We start from the raw sequence: 15420 nt of genomic DNA on the forward strand, positions 1-15420 counted from the left end.
ACCAGATATGACGCAATACTACAGTTGTGGCCTAACCAGTGCTCTATAAAGACACAGCATACCTTCTCCAGTTATGTACTCAATACCTCTATTTATGAAGCCCAAGATCACAAATGCTTTGTTTCCACTCTCTCAATATGTCCTGCCAGCTCCAGGGACCTATGGACATTAACTCCCAGGCCCCTCTGTCCCTGCACACTATTTTAAACTGTGCCTTTAAGTGTAAATTGCCTTTCCCTGTTCCTTCTGCCAAAATGCATCACCTCACACTTCTCCGTATTAGATCCCATCTGTAACTTGTCTGCCCATTCTGCTAGCCTTGTTATGTCATTTTTATGTCCTGTAGTCGATTGGCATCATTATCACTGTTTGCCACACCCCCAGGTTTGATGTCATCGGCTAATGTACAAACTCTATTCTGTATTCCAATATACAGGTCATTTATATATATCAAAAAATGCAGTGGGCACAGCACTGAACCTTGGGGAAAACCACTAACTACCATCCTCCAATCTGAAATACAGCCATTTACCACAACTCGCTGTTTTCTGTCCTTATGCCAATTCCTTATCCAAGCTGCCACATACTCACCTATTCCATGAGTATCAATTTTTTTAACCAGCCTTTTATGTGGTACTTTGTAAAACCCAATCGGAGAATCCATGTCGCCAACATCCACTGCATCCACTTCATCAAAGCTCTCTGTTACTGCATCAACAATTCAATTAGATTCGTCAAGCAAGTTCGGCATTTTACACATCCGTGTTGGCTATACTTAATTCGCTGAAACTTCTCCAAAAGCCCGTTAATTTTCTCCTTGATTATTGTTTCTAAAACTTTAGCCACCACTGATGTTAAACTGACCGGCCTGTAGTTACTAGGAGCATCCTTCCATCCTTTCTTGAACAATTCTGTCACATTTGCCACTTTCAACTCCTCAGGGACCTCCCCCGCATCTAGGGAAGATTGGAAAATTATGGCAAGCCTTCCACTGTCTTCTCCCATAACTCTCTTAGCAACCTGGGATGGAAACCATCTGGACCAGGTGACTTGTCCACTCTAAGCAGACACAGCCTTTCCAGGACATCCTGTCGATCAATTTTCACCCCTTCCATTGCTTCTATATTTTCCACTTTGACCGATAATTTGTCGGCATCCAACTTTTTGGTAAACACCGATACAAAGTATTCATTATGTATTCTAGCCTTGCCCCGCGCTTCTAGTTATATATCACCTTCTTTGTCTCTAATAGGCCGCACCCCGCCTCTTACTACCCACTTAATGTTTACATGCCGGTAGTAGATTTTTGGGTTCACTTTTATGTTTCACGCCATTCTACTCTCATATTCTCTCTTTGCTGTTCTTATTTTTATCTTCACATCCCCTCTCAACTTATTATACTTGGTCTGATTCTGCCTTGAAGAATTCACCTGACACGCATCATACAACCTCGTTCTTGTTTAAACAGAAAAGAGGTTGTATGATGCATGTCAGGTAAACAAACTCTTTCAACAGATAAAGAATGATCCAGGAATGACAGCACATCCCTTTTAAACAGACACAGAATGATTCGGGACTGACAGCACATCCCTTTTAAATAGATACAGAATGATCCGTGACTGACAGCACACCCCTTTTAAACAGACACAGAATGACACGAGACTGGCAGCACATCCCTTTTAAACAGACAGAGAATGATCCGGGTCTGACAGCACATCCCTAAACAGACACTGAATGATCCGAGACTGACAGCACATCCCGTTTAAACAGCCACAGAATGATCGGAGACTGACAGGACATCCCTTATCCCTTTTACGCAGACACAGAATGACACGAGACTGGCAGCACATCCTTTTTAAACAGAGACAGAATGATCGGGGACTGACAGCACATCCCTTTTAAACAGACACAGAATGATCCGGGCCTGACAGCACATCCCTTTTAAACAGACACAGAATGATCCGGGACTGGCAGCACATTCCTTTTAAATAGACACAGTATGATCCGGGACTGACAGCACATCCCTTTTAAACAGTTTATTCGTGGGCTCCAAGTTGAAGATTTAGTCCACTGTCATTTTTTTGTCTTTGCCATTTCACTCGAGCCGAATGAACTGAGTTTAGGTGTCAGCCGTGGCTCAGCGGTAGCAAACTCAAACCAAACTCCAGAGACTTGAGCTCAAAGTCCAGGCTGACAAGCAATTGCAGTACTGATGGTGTGCTGCACTGTCGACGGTACCGTCTTTTGAAAAGACATTACACCGAAGCCTCAGGTACCATTGCACTATTTTGAAAAGAATGAGGATTTCTCCCCAGTGCACTGCCCATTATTTATCTCTCGCCGAAAGACAATAAAAACAGATAACCTGGACATTGATGTGGATAAAATCTTTTGAAATTACATTTGTTCCTAAAAGTTAAAGTTATGTTTCGGCTCTCTAATCATTTGTTTTCCCGCTAGTCTTTCAGTGGGTTTCAATCTCAGAGGAAGTAAGAGAGAGGAAAAAGTGTATCTGCGATTCGCGATCTCTGTTCTACGTTTATGCAATGAGTCCATGTTTATTTTTGTAGTCGCATGAAGAGCGCAGAGGCACAGACTCAAAAGCCCCGTGTGGCCAGCAATAATGAGGATAGCGATTCACACCCATGCGGCCAGAGCACAATGGATTAGTACGAATGACCATCGGTTTTAATGGTCGGTTTTAAGCTTGATTCAGAGCAGAGAAGAAAAAGTTTCGCCCAGTGAGTTAACAGACCGTGCATCACTCTGCTGCTCTCCCCCATAGTCCGACAAGGTATTCCATTCCACCTATATATTAGTAATTTGAGCCTTGCCATGAGCTAAGTGTAGCATGCTTGGGAGGAAAATGTGATTTTGCCGGAAGGATCTGTCGGGTTTTTATTTTACCTCTCTTCACTCTTTAGGGTAATCAGAGCTAAGATCAACCAAAGCTTTAAACTTTTCAAACAAATCGTTTTATTAACCTAATAATACAAGTTTTCACAGAGAGATTTGTACAACCTTTAACTCAGTGGTGTAACTCAACACTCAGATTGGTCAATTATGCTGCTTCGGGAGATGGAGAGATGAATTATGTATTGGTGTCCTCCTTGGTGTTTTTCTGGTCGGTCTTCCACATCTCCACTCCATTTGTCAGGAACAGTGAGAGCGGAGACTCAGTGAATATTTAAACTCACTTTTGTGGGCTTTTTACAGAGGCCTTTGTCGGGAGTGGTGAGAGCGGAGTTTCAGTGGGTATATAAGCTCACTTTCCCAGGCTTTTTCAAAGAGGCTTACCAATCTCACAGACTGGTGGCGGCGCTCCAGAGCCATGTCATGATTCTGAACGTGACGCGGGTAGGAGGAAGCAGCTGATTGCGTGAGTACTTATACTACTCTATAGCATGACAGTTGAGGTTCATAAAGTTTAGAAAGTCTTAATTTTGTGATTATATTTGCTGTGGTCTCTGTTGTGTAGCGGGGAGTGCTAGGAAACAAGGGCCCTTGAGTATATCATTTAATTGTAGTTTAATTGTTGGTATTGATTTAATTTAAATTAATTAAAAGATAAGTCATGGCAGCACAGCTCGGCCCTGTGGCATGCTCCTCCTGCACTATGTGGGAAATCAGCGACACTTCCTTTGTCCCTGATGACCATATGTGCAAGAAGTGTATCCAGCTGCAGCTACTGACAGACCACATTGCGGCGCTGGAGCTGTGAATGGATACATACTGGAGCATTCGTGATGCTGAGGGCATCATGGATATCACGTTTAATCAGTTGGTCACACCGCAGGTAAAGGGTGCAAAGGCAGGAAGGGAGTGGGTGACCACCAGGCAGAGTAGTAGGCGCAGTCAGGTCGTGCAGTGATCCCCTGTGGCCATCCCCCTCTCAAAGAGATATACCGCTTGGGGTATTGTAGGGGAGGATGGCCTATCGGGGGAAGGCAGCAGCAACCAACTTCCTGGCACCATGAGTGGTTCTGCTGCACGGGACGGGAGGAAAAAGAGTGAGATAGCTATAGTGATAGGGGATTCTATTGTAAGGGGAGTAGATAGGCGTTTCTGCGGCCGCAAACGAGACTCCAGGATGGTATGTTTCCTCCCTGGTGCAAGGGTGAAGGATATCTTGGAGCGGCTGTAGGGCATTTTGGAGGAGAAGGGTGAACAGCCAGTTGTCGTGGTACATATAGGTGCAAACGATATAGGTACAAAACGGGACGAGGTCCTAAAAGCTTAATATAGGGAGTTAGGAGGTAAATTAAAAGCTAGGACCTCAAAGATAGTAATCTCAGGATTGCTACCAGGGCCACGTGCTAGTCAGAGTAGAAATAGAAGGATATGTCAGATGAACATGTGGCTAGAGGAATGGTGCAAGGGGGAGCGATTCAAATTCCTGGGACATTGGAAGCGGTTCTGGGGGAGGTGGGACCAGTATATACAAGATGATTTGCACCTGGGCAGGAGCAGGACCGATGTGCTAGGGGGAGTGTATGCTAGTGCAGTTGGGGAGGTTTTAAACTAAAATGGCAGGGGGTTGGGAACCTGTGCAGGGAGACAGAGGAAACAGAAGCAAGGATGGAAGCAAAAGACAGGAAGGAGAAAAGCAAAAGTGGAAGTCAGAGAGGTCAAGGGTGTAAATCAAACATGGCTGCAGTAAACAAAAATTCTAAAAGGTCTAAGATGGTTAAAAAAACAAGCCTTAAGCCTTTGTGTCTTAATGCGAGGAACATTCTTAATAAGGTGGAAGAATTAGCTGCGCAAATAGATGTAAACAGGTATGATATAATTGGGAGTATAGCGACAAGGCTCCAGGGTGACCAAGGCTGGGAATTCAGCATCCAGGGGTATTCAATATTCAGGAAGGACAGGCAGAAAGTAAAAGGTGATGGGGTAGCATTGCTGGTTAAAGAGGAGATTATCACAATAGTCCGGAAGGGTATTTGCTCTGATGATGTGGAATCTGTATGGGTAAAGCTGAGAAATACCAAGGGGCGGAAAAAGTTAGTGGGAGTTAGATACAGACCCCGAAACAGTAATGCTGAGGTTGGGGATGGCATTAAACGGGAAATTAGAGATGCGTGCAATTAGGTCACAGCAGTTATCATGGGTGACTTTAATCTACATATAGATTGGTCTAACTAACTTAGTAACAATACTGTGGAACAGGAATTCCTAGTGTATGCGGGATGGTTTCCTGGACCAATATGTCGAGGAACCAACTAGAGATCGGGACATTCTAGACTGGGTATTATGTAATGAGAAACGATTAATTAGCAATCTTGTTGTGCGAGGCCCCTTCGGGAGGAGCGATCATAATATGATATAATTCTTCATTAAGATGGAGAGTGATGTATTTGATTCAGAAACATGTGTAATGAATTTAAATAAAGGAAACTACGATTGTATGAGGCGTGAGTTGGCGAGGATGGATTGGGGAAGGTTACTTAAAGGGTTGACGGTGAATAGGCAATGGCAAACATTGAAAGATCACATGGATGAAGTACAGAATTTGTTCATCCCTGTTTGGCATAAAAATAATACAATAAAGGTGACTCAACATTGGCTAACAAGGGAAATTAGGGATAGCATAAGATCCAAGGAGAGACCACATACATTGGCCAGAAAAACCCTGAGGATTGGGAATAGTTTAGGATTCAGCAAAGGAGGACAATGGGATTAATTAAGAAGGGGAAATAGAGTATGAGAGTAAGCTTTCGGGGAACATAAAAACTGACTGTAAAAGCTTCTATAGATATGAGAAGATAAAACGATTGGTAAATTCAAGCGTAGGTCCCTTGCAATCAGAATCAGGGGAATTTATAATGGGGAACAAAGACATGGAAGACCAATTAAATTTATACTTTGGTTCTGTCTTCACAAAGGAGGACACAAATAAACTCTCAGAGATGTCAGGTAACAAAGGGTCTAATGAGAGTGAGGAACAGAATGATATCAGTATTTGTAGGGAAATGGTGTTAGGGAAATTGATGGGATTGAAGGCTGATAAATCCCCAGGGTGTGATAGTCTACATCCTAGGGTACTTAAGGAAGAGGCTCAAGAAACAATAGATGCAATGCTGGTCATCTTCCAAAATTCGATCGACCCTGGAACAGTTCCCGTGGACTGAAGGTTAGCTGATGTATCCCCACTATTTAAAAAAGGGGGTAGAGAAAAACGGGGAAGTATAGACCGGTAAGCCTTACATATGTAGTGGGGAAAATGCTAGATTCCATTATAAAAATGTAATAGCAGAGCACGTGGAAAACAGTGACAAGATCGGACAAAGTCAAAATCGATTTACAAAAGGTAAATCATGCTTGACTAATCTACTGGAATGTTTTCAGGACGTAACTGGTAGAATAGATAAGCGGCAACCCGTGGATGTGGTGCATTTGGACTTTCAGAAGGCTTTTGATATGGACCCGCATAAGAGACTAACATGCAAAGTTAACGCACATGGGACTGGGGGTAAGGTACTGACTTGAATAGAAAACTGGTTGGCAGACGGGAAGCAATTAATTGGAATAAACAGGTCTTTTTCCAAGTGGCAGGCAGTGACCAATGGGGTACCGCAGGGATCGGTGCTAGGATCCCAGTTATTCACAATATATATTAATGATCTAGACGAGGAAACTAGATGTAATATCTTCAAGTTGGCAGAAGGCACAAAGCTGGGTGGGCGTGTGTGCTATGAGGAGGATGCAGAGAAACTCCAGTATGATTTGGACAGGTTGGGCTATTGGGCTGATGCATGGCAGATGCAGTATAATGTGGATAAATGCGTGGTTCTCCACTTTGGTGGCAAAAACCGGAAGGCAGATCATTATCTGAATAGCAATAGATTGGAAAAATGGGAAGTCCAGCGAGAACTGTGTGTCGTTGTGCACCAATTGCTGAAGGTCAGCATGCAGGTGCAGCAGGCGGTTAAGAAGGCAAATGGTATACTGTCCTTCATAGTGAGAGGATTCGAGTACAGGAGCAAAGATCTCTTGCTGCAGTTCTACACGCCTTGGTGAGACCACACCTTGAGTATTGTGTGCAGTTTTGGTCGCCTTATCTGTGGAAGGATGTTCTTGCCATGCAGGGAGTGTAGCGAAGATTCACTAGCCTGATACCTGGAATGGAAGTAATGATGTATGAAGAGAGATTCGGTCGATTAGGCTCATATTCGCTAGAGTTTAGAAGATTGAGAGGGGATCTCATTGAAACTTATACAATTCTAACAGGACAGACAGACTAGATGTAACGAGAAAGGATTAATTAGCAATCTTGTTGTACGAGGCCCCTTGGGTCGGAGCGATTATAAAATGATCGAATTCTTCATTAAGATGGAGAATGAAATAGTCGACCTATAGACTAGTGTCCTAAATGTAAATAAAGAAAACTATGATGGTCTGAGGTGCGAGTTGGGTAGGATTGATTGGGGAATGGCACTCAAAGGGTTGACGGTGGATAGGCAATGGCACACATTCAAAGGCCACATGGATAAACTACAGAATTTGTACATCCCAGTTTGGCATAAAAATAAAGCAAAAAAGGTGAAGCAACCGTAGCTAACAAGGGAAATTAGGGATAGCATAAGATCCAAGGAGAGGACATATAAATTGGCCAGAAAAAGCAGTAATCCTGAGGATTGGGAGCAATTTAGGATTCAACAAAGGAGGACAAAGGGATTAATTAAGAAAGGGAAATTAGAATATGAGAGTAAGTTTTCAGGGAACATAAAAACTGACTGTAAAAGATTTTATAGATTTCTGAAGAGAAAAAGATTGGCGAAGTCAAGCGTAGGCCCCTTGCAGTCAGAATCAGGGGAATTTATAATGGGGAGTAAAGAAATGGCAGACCAATTAAATACATATTTTGGTTCTGTCTTCAAAAAGGAGGAAACATATAACCTCCTAGAGATGTCGGGGAACATAGAGTCTGATGAAATGGAGGAACTGAAAGAAATCAGTATGTGCCGGAAATGGTGTTAGGGAAATTCATGGGATTGAAGACCGATAAATCCCCAGGGCCTGATAACCTACATCCTAGGATACTTAAGGAAGTGGCCCTAGAAATAATAGATGCATCGCTGATCATCTTCCAACATTCGATGGAATCTGGAAAAGTTCCCATGGATTGGAAGGTAGCTAATGTTACCGCACTATTCAAAATTTTGGTGGAGAGAAAACGGGGAATTACAGACTGGTAAGCCTGACATTGGTAGTGGGGAAAATGCTAGAGTCCATTATAAAAGATGTAACAGCAGAACACTTGGAAAGCAGTGACAAGGTTGGACAAAATCAACATGGATTTACAAAAGGTAAATCGTGCTTGACTAATCCACTGGAGTTTTTTGAGGATGGAACTGGTAAAATAGATAAGGTAGAACCAGTGGATGTGATGTATTTGGACTTCCAGAAAGCTGTCGATAAGGTCCCACATAAGAGATTAGCGTGTAAAGTTAAGGCACATGGGATTGGGGGCAAGGTATTGACTTGGATAGAGAACTGGTTGGCAGACAGAAAGCAAAGAGTTGGAATAAACGGGTCTTTTTCCTAGTGGCAGACAGTGACTAGTGGGGTAACGCAGGGATCGGTCCTTCGACCCAAGCTATTTAAAATATATGGTAATGATCTAGACAAGGGAAGTCGATGTGATATCTCCAAATTTACAGACGAAACAAAGCCTAGTGGGCGTGTGTGCTGTGAGGAGGATGCCGAGAAACTCCAGGATGATTTGGACAGGTTGGGGGATTGTGCAAAAAGCATGGCAGATGCAATATAACGTGGATAAATGTGAAGTTATCCACTTTGGTGGCAAAAATAGGAAGGCAGATTACTATCTGAATGGCAATAGATTGGGTGAAGGGGAAGTGCAAAGAGACCTGGGTGTCCTGTGCACCAATCGCTCAAGGTTAGCATGCAGCTGCAGCAGGCGGTTAAGAAGGCAAATGGTATGTTGGCCTTCATAGCGAAAGGGTTTGAGTACAGGAACAAGGATGTCTTGCTGCAGTTATACAGGGCCTTGGTGAAACCACATCTTGAGTATTGTGTGCAGTTTTAGTCGACTTATCTGAGGAAGGATGTTCTTGCCTTGGAAGGAGTTCAGCGAAGATTCACCAGGCTGACACCTGGGATGGCAGGAATAATGTATGAGGAGAGATTTGGTCGATTGGGATTGTACTCTCTGGAGTTTACAAGAATGAGAGGGGATCTCATTGAAACTTATAAAATTCTGACAGAACAGACAGACTAGATGCAGGAAGGCTGTTCCCGATGGCGGGGAGTCCAGAACCAGGGGTTATAATTTAAGCATAAGGGGAAAGCCATTTAGGACTGAGATGAGGAGGAATTTCTTCACCCAGAGAGTGGTGAACCTGTGGAATTCTCTACCACAAAAGACAGTTGAGGCCAATTCATTAAATATATTCAAGAAGGAGTTAGATATATTTCTTAAGGCTAAATGGGTCAAGGGATATGGGGAGAATGCAGGGAGAGGGTACTGAATTCGAATGATCAGCCATGATATCATTGAATGGCGGAGCAGGCTCGAGGGGCCGAATGGCCTACTCCTGCTCCTATTTCCTAAGTTTCTATGTTTCTATGTCTGTCTCCTGGAATGTGTTTTGCTTTTCACTTTAGTATTGCAACTCTCATAAAATTGCTGCTGACAGTAAACAATAATTCTAATCGGCCGAAGACCGTTAAAAGAACAAGCCTGGAGGCTTTGTGTCTTAATGCGAGGAGCATTCGTAATAAGGTGGATGAATTAGCTGCGCAAATAGAGGTAATCGAATATGATTTGATTGGGATTACGGAAACATGGATCTAGGGTGGCCAAGGCTGGTAACTCAACATGCAGGGGTATTCAATATTCAGGAAAGATAGGCAAAAAGGAAATGGAGGTGGGGTAGCTTTGCTGGTTAAAGAAAGGATTAACACAATTGTAAGGAAAGACATTGGCTCTGATTATGTGGAATCTGTATGGATAGAACTGAGAAAAACCAAGGGGCAGAAAACGTTAGTGGGAGTGGTATATAGACCTCCAAACAGTAATGTGGAGGTTGGGGATGGCATTAAAAGGGAAATTAGAGAAGAGGACAATAAGGACACAGCAGTCATCATGGGTGACTTTAATCTACATATAGATTGGGCTAACCAAATTAGTAACAATACTGTGGAGGAGGAATTCCTGGAGCGTTTACGGGATGGTTTCCTGGACCAATACGTCGAGGAACCAACCAGAGAGCAGGCCATCTTAGACTAGGTATTATGTAACGAGAAAGGATTAATTAGCAATCTTGTTGTATGAGGCCCCTTGGGTCGGAACGATCATAAAATAATCGAATTCTTCATTAAGATGGAGAATGAAGTAGTCGACCCAGAGACTAGGGTCCTAAATGTAAATAAAGGAATCTATGATGGTCTGAGGTGCGAGTTGGGTAGGATTGATTGGGGAAAGTCACTCAAAGGGTTGACGGTGGATAGGCAATGGTACACATTCAAAGACCACATGGATAAACTACAGAATTTGTTCATCCCAGTTTGGCATAAAAATAAAACAAAAAAGGTGATGCAACCGTGGCTAACAAGGGAAATTAGGGATAGCATAAGATCCAAGGAGAGGACATATAAATTGGCCAGAAAAAGCAGTAAACCTGAGGATTGGGAGCAGTTTAGGATTCAAGAAATAAGGACAAAGAGATTAATTCAGAAAGGGAAATTAGAATATGAGAGTATGCTTTCAGGGAACATAAAAACTGACTGTAAAAGCTCTTATAGATATATGAAGAGAAAAAGATTGGTGAAGTCAAGTGTAGATCCCTTGCAGTCAGAATCAGGGGAATTTATAATGGGGAACAAAGAAATAGCTGACCAATTAAATACATATTTTGGTCCTGTCTTCACAAAGGAGGACATAAATAACCTCCTAGAGATGTCGGGGAACATAGAGTCTGATGAAAGTGAGGAACTGAAAGAAATCAGTATATGTCGGGAAATGGTGTTAGGGAAATTGATGGGATTGAAGGCCGATAAATCCCCAGGGCCTGATAACTTACATCCTAGGATACTTAAGGAAGTGGCCCTAGAAATAATAGATGCATTGCTGATCATCTTCCAACATTTGATGGAATCTGGAACAGTTCCCATGGATTGGAAGGTAGCTAATGTTAACCCACTATTCAAAAAAGTTGGTAGAGAGAAAACGGGGAATTACAGACTGGTAAGCCTGACATTGGTAGTGGGGAAAATGCTAGAGTCCATTATAAAAGATGTAATAGCAGAGCACTTGGAAAGCAGTGACAGGATCGGACAAAATCAACGTGGATTTACAAAACGTAATTCGTGCTTGACTAATCCACTGGAGTTTTTTGAGGTTGTAACTGTTATAATAGATAAGGGAGAACGAGTGGATGTGGTGTATTTCGACTTCCAGAAGGCTGTCGATAAGGTCCCGCATAAGTGATTGGCGTGTAAAGTTAAGGCACGTGGGATTGGTGGCAAGGCATTGACTTGGATAGAGAACTGGTTGGCAGACAGAAAGCAAAGAGTTGGAATAAACGGGTCTTTTTCTGAGTGGCAGCAGTGACTAGTGGGGTACCGCACGGATCGGTCCTTCGGCCCAAGCTATATGTATTAATGATCCAGGCAAGGGAACTTGAAGTAATATCTCCAAATTTGCAGACGAAAAAAAGCTGGGTGGGCTTGTGTGCTGTGAAGAGAATGCTGAGAAATTCCAGGATCATTTGGACAGGTTGGGTGATTGGTGATTGGGCAAAAAGCATGGCAGGTGCAATATAACGTGGATAAATGCGAGGGTATCCACTTTGGTGGGAAAAACAGGAAGGCAGATTATTATCTGAATGGTAATAGATTGGGAGAAGGGGAAGGGCAACGAGACCAGGGTGTCCTTGTGCACCAGTCGCTGAAGGTAAGCATGCAGGTGCAGCAGGCGGTTAAGAAGGCAAATGGTATGTTGGCCTTCGTAGCGAAAGGGTTTGAGTACAGGAACAAGGATGTCCTGCTACAGTTGTACAGGGGCTTGGTGAGACCACATCTTGAGTATTGTTTGCTGTTTTGGTCGCCTTATCTGAGGAAGGATGTTCTTGCCATGGAAGGAGTTCAGCGAACATTCACCAGGCTGATACCTGGGATGGCAGGAATGATGTATGAGGAGAGATTGGTTCGATTGGGCGTATACTCGCTGGAGTTTAGAAGAATGAGAGGGGATCTCATTGAAACTTATAAAATTCTGAAGGACTGGACAGACTAGATGCAGGAAGGATGTTCCCGATGGTCGGGGAGTCCAGAACTAGGGGTCACAGTCTAAGGATAAGGGGTAAGCCATTTAGGACAGAAATGTGGAGGAATTTCTTCACCCAGAGAGTGGTGAACCTGTGGAATTCTCTACCACAGAAGGCAGTAGAGGCCAATTCATTAAATATATTCAAAAAGGAGTAGCAATTATTTTTTAAGGCTAAAGGGATCAAGGGGTATGGGGAGAAAGCAGGGACAGGGTACTGAATTTAGATGATCAGCCATGATCGCATTGAATGGTGGAGTAGGCTCGAGGGGCCGAATGGCCTACCCCTGCTCCTATCTTCTATGTTTCTATTTTTAACTCTGGAACAATCTGCTGGTTCGGGCAGTGGACGCCGATTCGCTGAATTTCTTCAAGCGAGAGCTGGACTTGTTTCTGGCTGGGGCAGATTCACCTCTTGCAACAGCTCGGTACTGTGAGGGATACAGGGCCAGGGTGATTTCCTGGGCTAATTCCACTCACCTAGATGTGTCATAGAGGATTTTCCCCGAATAGAAACCGAGATGGAATGGACACACGCTGTTTGAAAGGCGGGCTGATGGGGTTTTGGTGGCAGTTAAACTCTACACTGGCTGAACGGCTATGTTGCCAAAGGCTCGTTGTTTTGGTGGTGTGATTCTCGCTAAAGGGTTTCACTGATTGATATGTGAGGTCACATGTACAAATCCCGGACAAGCACAATATGTTCCCATTTGTAGTGAATAACCATCAGTTTCTTGCGCAGCACAAACCATCTTGCCTCGCGCTTGCTGCAACATATATGTAATAATAATGACGCACGCCTTCAATGCATCATTATTGTGATTCGAGTTCCGAGCAATGTCAGGCTCCATAATCATAATTGATCATAAGCTGCCATTCAGCGATTCTGGTTTGTCTAAATTGAGACTCAAAATGAAAAAGTCCTCGTTTGCTCCGCGTTTCGATAGCCTCCCACGTCCCTATAATGTCCGATTCTCCCAGTTATTCACACAGAAATTGCTGCCCTGCCAATCCAGGTCAGTAAGCACAGGAGTGATGGCTGGATGGGACTTGGTGCGAGTAAGGACATGGGCAGGCAGGATTACCTCAGTTTTCTGAAGGATGGAACGTAGCAGGCCGGCCAGGCGTGCTTTGGAATAGCCAAGCCTGTTGTTTTCTGTTCTGGTCACCGCACGCAGGAAGAATATATTGTCCTTGGAGTGGTGCAGTGCAGATTTACCAGATTAATACCGTGGCTTACAGGGTTAAATTATGAGGATTAATTGTATAAATTTGGCTTCTGTTCTCTTGAATTTAGTAGTTTGATGGGTGAGCTGATCATGGTGTTTTAAGTGTTAAAAGGTTTAATAGTGTAGATAGAGTTAAACTCCTTCCTCTGACTGGGGAATCAAGTACAAGGGGGAAAAATTTAAAACTACAGCCGCTGCATTCAAAAGTCAAATCCGAAAGCATCTTTTCACATAAAGGTTTGTAGGAATCTGGAACTCTCTCCCCAATAATTCCGTGGGGGTCAATTGTTGCTTCCAAGACTGAGATCGGCAAGTTGTTGTTAGGTAAGGGGATCAAGCTATATGGAGCAACGGCAGACAAATGTAGGTGAGGTGCAGATCAGCCATGAACTAATGTAATGTCGGAGCAGGTAGAAGGTTGAAAGCACTACACCCGCTCTAAGTTCGGGAATTCTGTTCTCTTCCTTCTCAGATAAGTTTACCCTATATTAGGTGTCTGCAGACTGGATCAAGAAATCGTCCTTTCACTCCTTCTATTCTGGAAGGTCGCTTCCCCCGAAGCAACTCCACCCTTCATTCTCCTTTTCCAGTTCTGGCACAGCTAGAAGCAGAGGAGGTCGAAGCTGGACCAGGTTCAACCATACACAGCAGTACTGCGCAGCAGCCAGCAGAGGGAGCAGCAGAACCAGGTGGTGCAATACTGCACAGCGGCCAGAGGAGGGAGCAGAAGTACCAGGTGGTGCAATACTGCACAGCGGCCAGAGGAGGCTGCAGCAGTGCCAGGTGGTGCAATACTACACAGCGGCCAGAGGAGGGAGCAACATTACCAGACACACCTGGATACTGTTGAACAAACATACACACGTGGAGGGATTTTACCCCTACCCGCTCGGGGTTAAAATCGAAATTTTCAGCCTAGTATGGAGGCAGCTGCGGCAATGGAGAGATCTACAAGAAAGTAACTCATGTGGAATACCAGATTACAAGAAGAAACAGCCTCAAAAGTAAAAGTGAGCTCTTTAGGGCTGATATCAGGAGAATGATCAACACTTAGAATGGACTCCAGGCAGAGCGGTGGTGGTTAAACCCTCGGAATGATTTATAGGAATAAACTGGATTAAACAATGAAGTGAAGACTATGGATGCCCTGGAGGGCTGTATTAGAATGGGCTGAATGGCCTTCCTCAGAGGTAAGGATCTTGTGATCATTGCGGGTAGGTGTGAAAACTGTGTCCTTCCCAGTCCCAATCATTATTTATCTTAATGACTGCCTGTATACTGAATAAAACTGGGACATCAATCATTCTGGCCAATTTTTATTTCTCAATCAACATAACAAAAAATAACAGATGATCTGGTCATTATCTGATTGCTGTTTGTGGCAGCTTGCTGTGCGCAAATTGGTAACCATGTTTCCTACATTACAACACTGATGTACAACAGTACTTCATTGGCTGTAAAGTGCTTTGGGACGTCCGTTTGTGGTAAAAGGCGCACAATAAATGCAAATCTTTTGTTCATTTATCTACTTTAATGCGATGAAAATCCAGAACTGGTTGAATATCGCATTCAACTTCCAGAAAAAACTCGTTTCTACACATAGTAGGCCGTAGAGATTACCTTTGATCCGGCATATTTGCACTGACCCTCTTACCAAAGCGCTTGAGATTCACGTGGATTGATTTGGAAACTGCTCTTTTATCTTTCCAAATGTTTCAAAGGGAATTCAAGGTCAAAAGTCGAGAGCAAAATGAGGGCTCGTCCGGGATTTGAACCCGGGACCTCTGACATATTCTATGCTAATTAACCCGAAACGAGAATCATACCCCTAGAACAACGAGCCATTGATATAAAAAGCAGCACTTAGAGCGTTTCCATAAGTAAGCCATGTGTTGGCTG

This window comes from Somniosus microcephalus, unplaced genomic scaffold (genome assembly GCF_052327205.1).
Source record: "Somniosus microcephalus isolate GS21.2 unplaced genomic scaffold, FLI_Smic_1.0 unresolved_chr1, whole genome shotgun sequence".
NCBI lineage: Eukaryota > Metazoa > Chordata > Chondrichthyes > Squaliformes > Somniosidae > Somniosus > Somniosus microcephalus.